Genomic DNA, 17,656 nt, shown 5'->3' on the forward strand with positions numbered 1-17,656 from the left:
ACTCCTTAACACCACACACAAAAATAAACTCAGAATGGATTAAAGACCTAAATGTAAGGCCAGACACTCTCAAACTCTTAGAGGAAATCATAGGCAGAACACTCTATGACATAAGTCATAGCAAGATCCTTTTTGACCCAGCTCCTAGAGAAATGGAAATAAAAACACAAATAAACAAATGGGACCTAATGAAACTTAAAAGCTTTTGCACAGCAAAGGAAACCATAAACAAGACCAAAAGAAAACCCTCAGAATGGGAGAAAATATTTGCAAATGAAGCAACTGACAAAGGATTAATCTCCAAAATTTACCAGCAGCTCATGCAGCTCAATTTGAAAAAAACAAACAACCCAATCCAAAAATGGGCAGAAGACCTAAATAGACATTTCTCCAAAGAAGATATACAGATTGCCAACAAACACATGAAAGAATGCTCAACATCACTAATCATTAGAGAAATGCAAATCAAAACTACAATGTGATATCATCTCACACCGGTTAGAATGGCCAGCATCAAAAAATCTACAAACAATAAATGCTGGAGAGGGTGTGGAGAAAATGGAACCCTCATACACTGTTGGTGGGAATGTAAACTGATACAGCCACTATAGAGAACTGTATGGAGGTTCCTTAAAAATCTAAAACTAGAACTACCATATGAGCCAGCAATCCTACTACTGAGCGTATACCCTGAGAAAACCATAATTCAAAAAGAGTTATGGAGAGGTAGGGGCAAGATGGCGGAAGAGTAAGACACGGAGATCACCTTCCTTCCCACAGATACAGTAGAAATACATCTACACGTGGAACTGCTCCTACAGAACACCCACTGAACGCTGGCAGAAGACGTCAGACCTCCCAAAAGGCAAGAAAATCCCCACGTACTTGGGTAGGGTAAAAGATAAAAGAAATAATAGAGACAAAAGAATAGGGACGGGACCTGCACCAGTGGGAGGGAGCCGTGAAGGAGGAAAGGTGTCCACACACTAGGAGTCCCTTCGTGGGCAGAGACTGCGGGTGGCAGAGGGGGGAGCTTCGGAGCCACGGAGGAGAGCGCAGCCACAGGGGTGCGGAGGGCAAAGCGGAGCGATTCCCGCATGGAGGATCGGTGCTGAGTAGCGCTCACCAGCCCGAGAGGCTTGTCTGCTCAGCCGCCGGGGCGGGCGGGGGCTGGGAGCTGAGGCTCGGGCTTCGGTGCTAGCCGGGAGGAAGTCCGGGAAATAGACTGCAGCTGCCGAAGAGGCAAGAGACTTTTTCTTGCCTCTTTGTTTCCCGGTGCGCAAGGAGAAGGGATTCAGAGCGCCGCCTAAACGAACTCCAGAGACGGGCGCGAGCAGCGGCTATCAACGCGGATCCCACAGCAACAGGGGCGCAGAGGGAAAAACGGAGAGGTTCCCGCACAGAGGCTCGGCGCCGAGCAGCACTCACCAGCCCGAGAGCCTTGTCGGCTCACCCGCCGGGGCGGGCGGGGGCTGGGAGCCGAGGCTCGGGCTTCGGTTGGATCACAGGGAGAGGACGGGGATGGCGGCATGAACACAGCCTGAAGGGGTTGGAGCACCACAGCTAGCCGGGAGGGAGCCCGAGAAAAAGTCTGCAGCTGCCGAAGAGGCAAGAGACTTTTTCTTGCCTCTTTGTTTCGTGGCGCGCAAGGAGAGAGGATTCAGAGCCCCGCCTAAAGGAACTCCAGAGACGGGCGCGAGCCGCGGCTAACAGCGCGGACCCCAGAGACAGGTGCGAGCCGCGGTTATCAGCGCGGACCCCAGAGACTGGCAGGAGACGCTAAGGCTGCTGCTGCCGCCACCAAGAAGCCAGTGTGCGAGCACAGGTCACTCCCCACACCGCCCCTCCCGGGAGCCGGTGCAGCTCGTCACTGCCAGGCTCCCCTGATCGGGGGACAACTTCCCTGGGAGAATGCACGGCGCGCCTCAGGCTGCTGCAACGTCACACCAGCCTCTGCCGCCGCAGGCTCGCCCCGCATCCGTACCCCTCCCTCCCCACGGCCTGAGTGAGCCAGAGCCCCCGAAGCAGCTGCTCCTTTAACCCCGTTCTGTCTGGGTGGGGAACGGATGCCCTCAGGCGACCTACATGCAGAGGCGGGGCCAAATCCAAAGCTGAACCCTGGGAGCTGTACAAACAAAGAAGAGAAAGGGAAATCTCTCCCAGCAGCCTCAGAAGCAGCGGATTAAAGCTCCACAAACAACTTGATGTGCCTGCATCTGTTGAATACCTGAATAGACAACGAATCACCCCAAATTCAAGAGGTGGACTTTGGGAGCAGGATATATTATTTTTTCCCCTTTTCCTTTTTTTGTCAGTGTATATGTGTATGCTTCTGGGTGAGAATTTGTGTGTATAGCTTTGCTTTCACCATTAGTCCTAGGGTTAGGTCCGTCCGTATTTTTTTTTTAACTTAAAAAAATTTTTTCCCTAATATATGTTTTTTTAATAATTTTATCCTTATTTTCTATTTTTAGAAATTAAAATAATTTTAATAAGTTTTTCCATATTTTTTATTTTAAAAAATTAAAATTTGTTTTTTCTTAATAAATTTTTTTCTTAATAATTTTTTTCTTATTTTTTATTGTAAAAAATTAATAAATCTATTTTTAAAAATTAAAAAAAATTTTCTGAATACATTTCCTCTTAATAATGTTTTTCTTTTTTTTTATTATAATAGCTTTATTTTATTTTATTTTATCCTCTTTCTTTCTTTCTTTCTAATTTTTGTCCCTTATATTCTGAGCTGTGTGGATGAAAGGCTCTTGGTGCTCCAGCCAGGCATCAGGGCTGTGCCTCTGAGGTGGGAGAGCCAACTTCAGGACACTGGTCCACAAGAGACCTCCCAGCTCCACGTAATACCAAACGGCGAAAATCTCCCAGAGATCTCCATCTCAACATCAAGACCCAGCTTCACTCAACGACCAGCAAGCTACAATGCTGGACACACTATGCCAAACAACTAGCAAGACAGGAACACGGCCCCATCCATTAGCAGAGAGGCTGCCTAAAATCATAATAAGGCCACAGACACCCCAAAACACACCACCAGACGTGGACTTGCCCACCAGAAAGACAAGATCCAACCTCATCCACCAGAACACAGGCACTAGTCCCCTCCACCAGGAAGCCTACACAACCCACTGAACCAACCTTAGCCACTGGGGACAGATACCAAAAACAACGGGAATTACGAACCTGCAGCCTGTGAAAAGGAGACCCCAAACACAGTAAGATAAGCAAAATGAGAAGACAAAAAAACACACAGCAGGTGAAGGAGCAGGGTCAAAACACACCAGACCTAACCAATGAAGAGGAAATAGGCAGTCTACCTGAAAAAGAATTCAGAACAATGATAGTAAAGATGATCCAAAATCTTGGAAATAGAATAGACAAAATGCAAGAAACATTTAACAAGGATGTAGAAGAACTAAAGAGGAACCAAGCAACGTTGAAAAACACAATAAATGAAATTAAAAATACTCTAGACGGGATCAATAGCAGAATAACTGAGGCAGAAGAACGGATAAGTGACCTGGAAGATAAAATAGTGGAAATAACTACTGCAGAGCAGAATAAAGAAAAAAGAATGAAAAGAACTGAGGACAGTCTCAGAGACCTCTGGGACAACATTAAACGCACCAACATTCGAATTATAGGGGTCCCAGAAGAAGAAGAGAAAAAGAAAGGGACTGAGAAAATATTTGAAGAGATTATAGTTGAAAACTTCCCTAATATGGGAGAGGAAATAGTTAATCAAGTCCTGGAAGCGCAGAGAGTCCCATACAGGATAAATCCAAGGAGAAACACGCCAAGACACATATTAATCAAACTATCAAAAATTAAATATAAAGAAAACATATTAAAAGCAGCAAGGGAAAAACAACAAATAACACACAAGGGAATCCCCATAAGGTTAACAGCTGACCTTTCAGCAGAAACTCTGCAAGCCAGAAGGGAGTGGCAGCATATACTTAAAGTCATGAAGGAGAAAAACCTACAGCCAAGATTACTCTACCCAGCAAGGATCTCATTCAGATTTGATGGAGAAATTAAAACCTTTACAGACAAGCAAAAGCTGAGAGAGTTCGGCACCACCAAACCAGCTTTACAACAGATGCTAAAGGAACTTCTCTAGGCAAGAAACACAAGAGAAGGAAAACACCTACAATAACAAACCCAAAACATTTAAGAAAATGGGAATAGGAACATACATATCAATAATTACCTTAAATGTAAATGGATTAAATGCTCCCACCAAAAGACATAGACTGGCTGAATGGATACAAAAACAAGACCCATATATATGCTGTCTACAAGAGACCCACTTCAGACCTAGAGACACATACAGACTGAAAGTGAGGGGATGGAAAAAGATATTCCATGCCAATGGAAATCAAAAGAAAGCTGGAGTAGCAATTCTCATATCAGACAAAATAGACTTTAAAATAAAGACTATTACAAGAGACAAAGAAGGACACTATATAATGATCAAGGGATCGATCCAAGAGGAAGGTATAACAATTGTAAATATTTATGCACCCAACATAGGAGCACCTCAATGCATAAGGCAAATACTAACAGCCATAAAAGGGGAAATCGACAGCAACACAATCATAGTAGGGGACTTTAACACCCCACTTTCACCAATGGACAGATCATCCAAAATGAAAATAAATAAGGAAACACAAGCTTTAAATGATACATTAAACAAGATGGACTTAATTGATATTTATAGGACATTCCACCCAAAAACAACAGAATACACATTTGTCTCAAGTGCTCATGGAACATTCTCCAGGATAGATCATATCTTGGGTCACAAACCAAGCCTTGGTAAATTTAAGAAAATTGAAATCGTATCAAGTATCTTTTCCGACCACAACGCTATGAGACTAGATATCAATTACAGGAAAAGATCTGTAAAAAATACAAACACATGGAGGCTACACAATACACTACTTAATAACGAAGTGATCACTGAAGAAATCAAAGGGGAAATCAAAAAATACCTAGAAACAAATGACAATGGAGACACGACGGCCCAAAACCTATGGGATGCAGCAAAAGCAGTTCTAAGAGGGAAGGTTATAGCAATACAATCTTACTTTAAGAAACAAGAAACATCTCAAATAAGCAACCTAACATTACACCTAAAGCAATTAGAGGAAGAAGAACAAAAAACCACCAAAGTTAGCAGAAGGAAAGAAATCATAAAGATCAGATCAGAAATAAATGAAAAAGAAATGAAGGAAACGATAGCAAAGATCAATAAAACTGAAAGCTGGTTCTTTGAGAAGATAAACAAAATTGATAAACCATTAACCAGACTCATCAAGAAAAAAAGGGAGAAGACTCAAATCAATAAAATTAGAAATGCAAAAGGAGAAGTAACAACTGACACTGCAGAAATACAAAGGATCGTGAGAGATTACTACAAGCAACCATATGCCAGTAAAATGGACAACCTGGAGGAAATGGACAAGTTCTTAGAAATGCACAACCTTCCGAGACTGAACCAGGAAGAAACAGAAAATATGAACAGACCAATCACAAGTACTGAAATTGACACTGTGATGAAAACTCTTCCAACAAACAAAAGCCCAGGACCATATGGATTCACAGGCGAATTCTATCAAACATTTAGAGAAGAGCTAACACCTATCCTTCTCAAACTTTTCCAAAATATAGCAGAGGGAGGAACACTCCCAAACTCATTCTACGAGGCCACCATCACCCTGATACCAAAACCAGACAAAGATGTCACAGAAAAAGAAAACTACAGGCCAATATCACTGATGAACATAGATGCAAAAATCCTCAACAAAATACTAGCAAACAGAGTCCAACAGCACATTAAAAGGATCATACACCATGATCAAGTGGGGTTTATCCCAGGAATGCAAGGATTCTTCAAGATACGCAAATCAATCAATGTGATACACCATATTAACAAATTGAAGGAGAAAAACCAAATGATCATCTCAATAGATGCAGAGAAAGCTTTTGACAAAATTCAACACCCATTTATGATAAAAACCCTCCAGAAAGTAGGCATAGAGGGAACTTTCCTCCACATAATAAAGGCCATATATGACCAATGCACAGCCAACATCATCCTCAATGGTGAAAAACTGAAACCATTTCCACTAAGATCAGGAACAGGACAAGGTTGCCCACTCTCACCACTATTGACGTAGTTTTGGAAGTTTTACCCACAGCAATCAGAGAAGAAAAAGAAATAAAAGAAATCCAAATCAGAAAAGAAGAAATAGGGCTGTGACTGTTTTCAGATGACATGATACTATACATAGAGAATCCTAAAGATGTTACCAGATAACTACTAGAGCTACTCAATGAATTTGGTAAAGTAGCAGGATACAAAATTAATGCACAGAAATCTCTTGCATTCCTGTACACTAATGATGAAAAACCTGAAAGTGAAATTAAGAAAACACTCCCATTTACCATTGCAACTAAAAGAATAAAATATCTAGGAATAAACCTACCTAAGGAGACAGAAGACTGGTATGAAGAAAATTATAAGACACTGATGAAAGAAATTAATGACGATACAAACAGATGGAACGATAAACCATGTTCTTGGATTGGAAGAATCAACATTGTGAAAATGACTATACTACTCACAGCAATCTACAGACTCAATGCAATCCCTATCAAACTACCACTGGCATTTTTCACAGACCTAGATCAAAAAATTTCACAATTGGTATGGAATCACAAAAGACCCCGAATAGCCAAGGTAACCTTGAGAAAGAAAAACGGTGCTGGAGGAATCAGGCTCCCAGACTTCAGACTATACTCCAAAGCTACAGTAATCAAGACAGTATGGTACTGGCACAAAAACAGAAGTATAGGTCAATGGAACAGGATAGAAAGCCCAGAGATAAACCCATGTACATATGGTCACATTATTTTCGATAAAGGAGGCAAGAATATAAAATTGAGAAAAGACGCCTCTTCAATAAGTGGTGCTGGGAAAACTGGACAGCTACATGTAAAAGAATGAAATTAGAACACTCCTTAACACCACACACAAAAATAAACTCAGAATGGATTAAAGACCTAAATGTAAGGCCAGACACTCTCAAACTCTTAGAGGAAAACATAGGCAGAACACTCTATGACATAAGTCATAGCAAGATCCTTTTTGACCCAGCTCCTAGAGAAATGGAAATAAAAACACAAATAAACAAATGGGACCTAATGAAACTTAAAAGCTTTTGCACAGCAAAGGAAACCATAAACAAGACCAAAAGAAAACCCTCAGAATGGGAGAAAATATTTGCAAATGAAGCAACTGACAAAGGATTAATCTCCAAAATTTACCAGCAGCTCATGCAGCTCAATTTGAAAAAAACAAACAACCCAATCCAAAAATGGGCAGAAGACCTAAATAGACATTTCTCCAAAGAAGATATACAGATTGCCAACAAACACATGAAAGAATGCTCAACATCACTAATCATTAGAGAAATGCAAATCAAAACTACAATGTGATATCATCTCACACCGGTTAGAATGGCCAGCATCAAAAAATCTACAAACAATAAATGTTCGAGAGGGTGTGGAGAAAATGGAACCCTCATACACTGTTGGTGGGAATGTAAATTGATACAGCCACTATAGAGAACTGTATGGAGGTTCCTTAAAAATCTAAAACTAGAACTACCATATGAGCCAGCAATCCTACTACTGGGCATATACCCTGAGAAAACCATAATTCAAAAAGAGTTATGGAGAGGTAGGGGCAAGATGGCGGAAGAGTAAAACACGGAGATCACCTTCCTTCCCACAGATACAGTAGAAATACATCTACACGTGGAACTGCTCCTACAGAACACCCACTGAACGCTGGCAGAAGACGTCAGACCTCCCAAAAGGCAAGAAAATCCCCACGTACTTGGGTAGGGTAAAAGAAAAAAGAAATAATAGAGACAAAAGAATAGGGACGGGACCTGCACCAGTGGGAGGGAGCCGTGAAGGAGGAAAGGTGTCCACACACTAGGAGCCCCTTCGTGGGCAGAGACTGCGGGTGGCAGAGGGGGGAGCTTTGGAGCCACAGAGGAGAGCGCAGCCACAGGGGTGCGGAGGGCAAAGCGGAGAGATTCCCGCATGGAGGATCGGTGCTGAGTAGCGCTCACCAGCCCGAGAGGCTTTTCTGCTCAGCCGCCGGGTCGGGCGGGGGCTGGGAGCTGAGGCTCGGGCTTCGGTGCTAGCCGGGAGGAAGTCCGGGAAATAGTCTGCAGCTGCCAAAGAGGCAAGAGACTTTTTCTTGCCTCTTTGTTTCCCGGTGCGCAAGGAGAGGGGATTCAGAGCGCCGCCTAAACGAAGTCCAGAGACGGGCGCGAGCCGCGGCTATCAACGCGGATCCCACAGCAACAGGGGCGCAGAGGGAAAAACGGAGAGATTCCCGCACAGAGGCTCAGCGCCGAGCAGCACTCACCAGCCCGAGAGGCTTGTCGGCTCACCCGCCGGGGCGGGCGGGGGCTGGGAGCCGAGGCTCGGGCTTCGGTCGGATCGCAGGGAGAGGACTGGGGCTGGCGGCGTGAACACAGCCTGAAGGGGTTGGCGCACCACAGCTAGCCGGGAGGGAGCCCAAGAAAAAGTCTGCAGCTGCCGAAGAGGCAAGAGACTTTTTCTTGCCTCTTTGTTTCGCGGCGCGCAAGGAGAGAGGATTCAGAGCCCCGCCTAAAGGAACTCCAGAGACGGGCGCGAGCCGCGGCTAACAGCGCGGACCCCAGAGACAGGCGCGAGCCACGGTTATCAGCGCGGACCCCAGAGACGGGCAGGAGACGCTAAGGCTGCTGCTGCCGCCACCAAGAAGCCGGTGTGCGAGCACAGGTCACTCCCCACACTGCCCCTCCCGGGAGCCGGTGCAGCTCGCCACTGCCAGGCTCCCCTGATCGGGGGACAACTTCCCTGGGAGAATTCACGGCGCGCCTCAGGCTGCTGCAACGTCACACCAGCCTCTGCCGCCGCAGGCTCGCCCCGCATCCGTACCCCTCCCTCCCCACGGCCTGAGTGAGCCAGAGCCCCCGAAGCAGCTGCTCCTTTAACCCCGTTCTGTCTGGGTGGGGAACGGACGCCCTCAGGCGACCTACATGCAGAGGCGGGGCCAAATCCAAAGCTGAACCCTGGGAGCTGTACGAACAAAGAAGAGAAAGGGAAATCTCTCCCAGCAGCCTCAGAAGCAGCGGATTAAAGCTCCACAAACAACTTGATGTGCCTGCATCTGTTGAATACCTGAATAGACAACGAATCACCCCAAATTCAAGAGGTGGACTTTGGGAGCAGGATATATTATTTTTTCCCCTTTTCCTTTTTTTGTCAGTGTATATGTGTATGCTTCTGGGTGAGAATTTGTGTGTATAGCTTTGCTTTCACCATTAGTCCTAGGGTTAGGTGCGTCCGTATTTTTTTTTTAACTTAAAAAAATTTTTTTCCCTAATATATGTTTTTTTAATAATTTTATCCTTATTTTCTATTTTTAGAAATTAAAATAATTTTAATAAGTTTTTCCATATTTTTTATTTTAAAAAATTAAAATTTGTTTTTTCTTAATAAATTTTTTTTCTTAATAATTTTTTTCTTATTTTTTATTGTAAAAAATTAATAAATCTATTTTTAAAAATTAAAAAAAATTTTCTGAATACATTTCCTCTTAATAATGTTTTTCTTTTTTTTATTATAATAGCTTTATTTTATTTTATTTTATCCTCTTTCTTTCTTTCTTTCTATTTTTTTGTCCCTTATATTCTGAGCTGTGTGGATGAAAGGCTCTTGGTGCTCCAGCCAGGCATCAGGGCTGTGCCTCTGAGGTGGGAGAGCCAACTTCAGGACACTGGTCCACAAGAGACCTCCCAGCTCCACGTAATACCAAACGGCAAAAAGCTCCCAGAGATCTCCATCTCAACATCAAGACCCAGCTTCACTCAACGACCAGCAAGCTACAATGCTGGACACACTATGCCAAACAACTAGCAAGACAGGAACACGGCCCCATCCATTAGCAGAGAGGCTGCCTAAAATCATAATAAGGCCACAGACACCCCAAAACACACCACCAGACGTGGACTTGCCCACCAGAAAGACAAGATCCAACCTCATCCACCAGAACACAGGCACTAGTCCCCTCCACCAGGAAGCCTACACAACCCACTGAACCAACCTTAGCCACTGGGGACAGATACCAAAAACAACGGGAATTACGAACCTGCAGCCTGTGAAAAGGAGACCCCAAACACAGTAAGATAAGCAAAATGAGAAGACAAAAAAACACACAGCAGGTGAAGGAGCAGGGTCAAAACACACCAGACCTAACCAATGAAGAGGAAATAGGCAGTCTACCTGAAAAAGAATTCAGAACAATGATAGTAAAGATGATCCAAAATCTTGGGAATAGAATAGACAAAATGCAAGAAACATTTAACAAGGATGTAGAAGAACTAAAGAGGAACCAAGCAACGATGAAAAACACAATAAATGAAATTAAAAATACTCTAGACGGGATCAATAGCAGAATAACTGAGGCAGAAGAACGGATAAGTGACCTGGAAGATAAAATAGTGGAAATAACTACTGCAGAGCAGAATAAAGAAAAAAGAATGAAAAGAACTGAGGACAGTCTCAGAGACCTCTGCGACAACATTAAACGCACCAACATTCGAATTATAGGGGTCCCAGAAGAAGAAGAGAAAAAGAAAGGGACTGAGAAAATATTTGAAGAGATTATAGTTGAAAACTTCCCTAATATGGGAGAGGAAATAGTTAATCAAGTCCTGGAAGCGCAGAGAGTCCCATACAGGATAAATCCAAGGAGAAACACGCCAAGACACATATTAATCAAACTATCAAAAATTAAATATAAAGAAAACATATTAAAAGCAGCAAGGGAAAAACAACAAATAACACACAAGGGAATCCCCATAAGGTTAACAGCTGACCTTTCAGCAGAAACTCTGCAAGCCAGAAGGGAGTGGCAGCATATACTTAAAGTCATGAAGGAGAAAAACCTACAGCCAAGATTACTCTACCCAGCAAGGATCTCATTCAGATTTGATGGAGAAATTAAAACCTTTACAGACAAGCAAAAGCTGAGAGAGTTCGGCACCACCAAACCAGCTTTACAACAGATGCTAAAGGAACTTCTCTAGGCAAGAAACACAAGAGAAGGAAAACACCTACAATAACAAACCCAAAACATTTAAGAAAATGGGAATAGGAACATACATATCAATAATTACCTTAAATGTAAATGGATTAAATGCTCCCACCAAAAGACATAGACTGGCTGAATGGATACAAAAACAAGACCCATATATATGCTGTCTACAAGAGACCCACTTCAGACCTAGAGACACATACAGACTGAAAGTGAGGGGATGGAAAAAGATATTCCATGCCAATGGAAATCAAAAGAAAGCTGGAGTAGCAATTCTCATATCAGACAAAATAGACTTTAAAATAAAGACTATTACAAGAGACAAAGAAGGACACTATATAATGATCAAGGGATCGATCCAAGAGGAAGGTATAACAATTGTAAATATTTATGCACCCAACATAGGAGCACCTCAATGCATAAGGCAAATACTAACAGCCATAAAAGGGGAAATCGACAGCAACACAATCATAGTAGGGGACTTTAACACCCCACTTTCACCAATGGACAGATCATCCAAAATGAAAATAAATAAGGAAACACAAGCTTTAAATGATACATTAAACAAGATGGACTTAATTGATATTTATAGGACATTCCACCCAAAAACAACAGAATACACATTTGTCTCAAGTGCTCATGGAACATTCTCCAGGATAGATCATATCTTGGGTCACAAACCAAGCCTTGGTAAATTTAAGAAAATTGAAATCGTATCAAGTATCTTTTCCGACCACAACGCTATGAGACTAGATATCAATTACAGGAAAAGATCTGTAAAAAATACAAACACATGGAGGCTACACAATACACTACTTAATAACGAAGTGATCACTGAAGAAATCAAAGGGGAAATCAAAAAATACCTAGAAACAAATGACAATGGAGACACGACGGCCCAAAACCTATGGGATGCAGCAAAAGCAGTTCTAAGAGGGAAGGTTATAGCAATACAATCTTACTTTAAGAAACAAGAAACATCTCAAATAAGCAACCTAACATTACACCTAAAGCAATTAGAGGAAGAAGAACAAAAAACCACCAAAGTTAGCAGAAGGAAAGAAATCATAAAGATCAGATCAGAAATAAATGAAAAAGAAATGAAGGAAACGATAGCAAAGATCAATAAAACTGAAAGCTGGTTCTTTGAGAAGATAAACAAAATTGATAAACCATTAACCAGACTCATCAAGAAAAAAAGGGAGAAGACTCAAATCAATAAAATTAGAAATGCAAAAGGAGAAGTAACAACTGACACTGCAGAAATACAAAGGATCGTGAGAGATTACTACAAGCAACCATATGCCAGTAAAATGGACAACCTGGAGGAAATGGACAAGTTCTTAGAAATGCACAACCTTCCGAGACTGAACCAGGAAGAAACAGAAAATATGAACAGACCAATCACAAGTACTGAAATTGACACTGTGATGAAAACTCTTCCAACAAACAAAAGCCCAGGACCATATGGATTCACAGGCGAATTCTATCAAACATTTAGAGAAGAGCTAACACCTATCCTTCTCAAACTTTTCCAAAATATAGCAGAGGGAGGAACACTCCCAAACTCATTCTACGAGGCCACCATCACCCTGATACCAAAACCAGACAAAGATGTCACAGAAAAAGAAAACTACAGGCCAATATCACTGATGAACATAGATACAAAAATCCTCAACAAAATACTAGCAAACAGAGTCCAACAGCACATTAAAAGGATCATACACCATGATCAAGTGGGGTTTATCCCAGGAATGCAAGGATTCTTCAAGATACGCAAATCAATCAATGTGATACACCATATTAACAAATTGAAGGAGAAAAACCAAATGATCATCTCAATAGATGCAGAGAAAGCTTTTGACAAAATTCAACACCCATTTATGATAAAAACCCTCCAGAAAGTAGGCATAGAGGGAACTTTCCTCCACATAATAAAGGCCATATATGACCAATGCACAGCCAACATCATCCTCAATGGTGAAAAACTGAAACCATTTCCACTAAGATCAGGAACAGGACAAGGTTGCCCACTCTCACCACTATTGACGTAGTTTTGGAAGTTTTACCCACAGCAATCAGAGAAGAAAAAGAAATAAAAGAAATCCAAATCAGAAAAGAAGAAATAGGGCTGTGACTGTTTTCAGATGACATGATACTATACATAGAGAATCCTAAAGATGTTACCAGATAACTACTAGAGCTACTCAATGAATTTGGTAAAGTAGCAGGATACAAAATTAATGCACAGAAATCTCTTGCATTCCTGTACACTAATGATGAAAAACCTGAAAGTGAAATTAAGAAAACACTCCCATTTACCATTGCAACTAAAAGAATAAAATATCTAGGAATAAACCTACCTAAGGAGACAGAAGACTGGTATGAAGAAAATTATAAGACACTGATGAAAGAAATTAATGACGATACAAACAGATGGAACGATAAACCATGTTCTTGGATTGGAAGAATCAACATTGTGAAAATGACTATACTACTCACAGCAATCTACAGACTCAATGCAATCCCTATCAAACTACCACTGGCATTTTTCACAGACCTAGATCAAAAAATTTCACAATTGGTATGGAATCACAAAAGACCCCGAATAGCCAAGGTAACCTTGAGAAAGAAAAACGGTGCTGGAGGAATCAGGCTCCCAGACTTCAGACTATACTCCAAAGCTACAGTAATCAAGACAGTATGGTACTGGCACAAAAACAGAAGTATAGATCAATGGAACAGGATAGAAAGCCCAGAGATAAACCCATGTACATATGGTCACATTATTTTCGATAAAGGAGGCAAGAATATAAAATTGAGAAAAGACGCCTCTTCAATAAGTGGTGCTGGGAAAACTGGACAGCTACATGTAAAAGAATGAAATTAGAACACTCCTTAACACCACACACAAAAATAAACTCAGAATGGATTAAAGACCTAAATGTAAGGCCAGACACTCTCAAACTCTTAGAGGAAAACATAGGCAGAACACTCTATGACATAAGTCATAGCAAGATCCTTTTTGACCCAGCTCCTAGAGAAATGGAAATAAAAACACAAATAAACAAATGGGACCTAATGAAACTTAAAAGCTTTTGCACAGCAAAGGAAACCATAAACAAGACCAAAAGAAAACCCTCAGAATGGGAGAAAATATTTGCAAATGAAGCAACTGACAAAGGATTAATCTCCAAAATTTACCAGCAGCTCATGCAGCTCAATTTGAAAAAAACAAACAACCCAATCCAAAAATGGGCAGAAGACCTAAATAGACATTTCTCCAAAGAAGATAAACAGATTGCCAACAAACACATGAAAGAATGCTCAACATCACTAATCATTAGAGAAATGCAAATCAAAACTACAATGTGATATCATCTCACACCGGTTAGAATGGCCAGCATCAAAAAATCTACAAACAATAAATGTTCGAGAGGGTGTGGAGAAAATGGAACCCTCATACACTGTTGGTGGGAATGTAAATTGATACAGCCACTATAGAGAACTGTATGGAGGTTCCTTAAAAATCTAAAACTAGAACTACCATATGAGCCAGCAATCCTACTACTGGGCATATACCCTGAGAAAACCATAATTCAAAAAGAGTTATGGAGAGGTAGGGGCAAGATGGCAGAAGAGTAAGACACGGAGATCACCTTCCTTCCCACAGATACAGTAGAAATACATCTACACGTGGAACTGCTCCTACAGAACACCCACTGAACGCTGGCAGAAGACGTCAGACCTCCCAAAAGGCAAGAAAATCCCCACGTACTTGGGTAGGGTAAAAGAAAAAAGAAATAATAGAGACAAAAGAATAGGGACGGGACCTGCACCAGTGGGAGGGAGCCGTGAAGGAGGAAAGGTGTCCACACACTAGGAGCCCCTTCGTGGGCAGAGACTGCGGGTGGCAGAGGGGGGAGCTTTGGAGCCACAGAGGAGAGCGCAGCCACAGGGGTGCGGAGGGCAAAGCGGAGAGATTCCCGCATGGAGGATCGGTGCTGAGTAGCGCTCACCAGCCCGAGAGGCTTTTCTGCTCAGCCGCCGGGTCGGGCGGGGGCTGGGAGCTGAGGCTCGGGCTTCGGTGCTAGCCGGGAGGAAGTCCGGGAAATAGTCTGCAGCTGCCAAAGAGGCAAGAGACTTTTTCTTGCCTCTTTGTTTCCCGGTGCGCAAGGAGAGGGGATTCAGAGCGCCGCCTAAACGAAGTCCAGAGACAGGCGCGAGCCGCGGCTATCAACGCGGATCCCACAGCAACAGGGGCGCAGAGGGAAAAACGGAGAGATTCCCGCACAGAGGCTCAGCGCCGAGCAGCACTCACCAGCCCGAGAGGCTTGTCGGCTCACCCGCCGGGGCGGGCGGGGGCTGGGAGCCGAGGCTCGGGCTTCGGTCGGATCGCAGGGAGAGGACTGGGGCTGGCGGCGTGAACACAGCCTGAAGGGGTTGGCGCACCACAGCTAGCCGGGAGGGAGCCCAAGAAAAAGTCTGCAGCTGCCGAAGAGGCAAGAGACTTTTTCTTGCCTCTTTGTTTCGCGGCGCGCAAGGAGAGAGGATTCAGAGCCCCGCCTAAAGGAACTCCAGAGACGGGCGCGAGCCGCGGCTAACAGCGCGGACCCCAGAGACAGGCGCGAGCCACGGTTATCAGCGCGGACCCCAGAGACGGGCAGGAGACGCTAAGGCTGCTGCTGCCGCCACCAAGAAGCCGGTGTGCGAGCACAGGTCACTCCCCACACTGCCCCTCCCGGGAGCCGGTGCAGCTCGCCACTGCCAGGCTCCCCTGATCGGGGGACAACTTCCCTGGGAGAATTCATGGCGCGCCTCAGGCTGCTGCAACGTCACACCAGCCTCTGCCGCCGCAGGCTCGCCCCGCATCCGTACCCCTCCCTCCCCACGGCCTGAGTGAGCCAGAGCCCCCGAAGCAGCTGCTCCTTTAACCCCGTTCTGTCTGGGTGGGGAACGGACGCCCTCAGGCGACCTACATGCAGAGGCGGGGCCAAATCCAAAGCTGAACCCTGGGAGCTGTACGAACAAAGAAGAGAAAGGGAAATCTCTCCCAGCAGCCTCAGAAGCAGCGGATTAAAGCTCCACAAACAACTTGATGTGCCTGCATCTGTTGAATACCTGAATAGACAACGAATCACCCCAAATTCAAGAGGTGGACTTTGGGAGCAGGATATATTATTTTTCCCCTTTTCCTTTTTTTGTCAGTGTATATGTGTATGCTTCTGGGTGAGAATTTGTGTGTACAGCTTTGCTTTCACCATTAGTCCTAGGGTTAGGTGCGTCCGTATTTTTTTTTTAACTTAAAAAAATTTTTTTTCCCTAATATATGTTTTTTTAATAATTTTATCCTTATTTTCTATTTTTAGAAATTAAAATAATTTTAATAAGTTTTTCCATATTTTTTATTTTAAAAAATTAAAATTTGTTTTTTCTTAATAAATTTTTTTTCTTAATAATTTTTTTCTTATTTTTTATTGTAAAAAATTAATAAATCTATTTTTAAAAATTAAAAAAAATTTTCTGAATACATTTCCTCTTAATAATGTTTTTCTTTTTTTTATTATAATAGCTTTATTTTATTTTATTTTATCCTCTTTCTTTCTTTCTTTCTATTTTTTTGTCCCTTATATTCTGAGCTGTGTGGATGAAAGGCTCTTGGTGCTCCAGCCAGGCATCAGGGCTGTGCCTCTGAGGTGGGAGAGCCAACTTCAGGACACTGGTCCACAAGAGACCTCCCAGCTCCACGTAATACCAAACGGCGAAAATCTCCCAGAGATCTCCATCTCAACATCAAGACCCAGCTTCACTCAACGACCAGCAAGCTACAATGCTGGACACACTATGCCAAACAACTAGCAAGACAGGAACACGGCCCCATCCATTAGCAGAGAGGCTGCCTAAAATCATAATAAGGCCACAGACACCCCAAAACACACCACCAGACGTGGACTTGCCCACCAGAAAGACAAGATCCAACCTCATCCACCAGAACACAGGCACTAGTCCCCTCCACCAGGAAGCCTACACAACCCACTGAACCAACCTTAGCCACTGGGGACAGATACCAAAAACAACGGGAATTACGAACCTGCAGCCTGTGAAAAGGAGACCCCAAACACAGTAAGATAAGCAAAATGAGAAGACAAAAAAACACACAGCAGGTGAAGGAGCAGGGTCAAAACACACCAGACCTAACCAATGAAGAGGAAATAGGCAGTCTACCTGAAAAAGAATTCAGAACAATGATAGTAAAGATGATCCAAAATCTTGGAAATAGAATAGACAAAATGCAAGAAACATTTAACAAGGATGTAGACGAACTAAAGAGGAACCAAGCAACGATGAAAAACACAATAAATGAAATTAAAAATACTCTAGACGGGATCAATAGCAGAATAACTGAGGCAGAAGAACGGATAAGTGACCTGGAAGATAAAATAGTGGAAATAACTACTGCAGAGCAGAATAAAG

This window comes from Balaenoptera acutorostrata, chromosome X (genome assembly GCF_949987535.1).
Source record: "Balaenoptera acutorostrata chromosome X, mBalAcu1.1, whole genome shotgun sequence".
Classification (NCBI taxonomy): Eukaryota; Metazoa; Chordata; class Mammalia; order Artiodactyla; family Balaenopteridae; genus Balaenoptera; species Balaenoptera acutorostrata.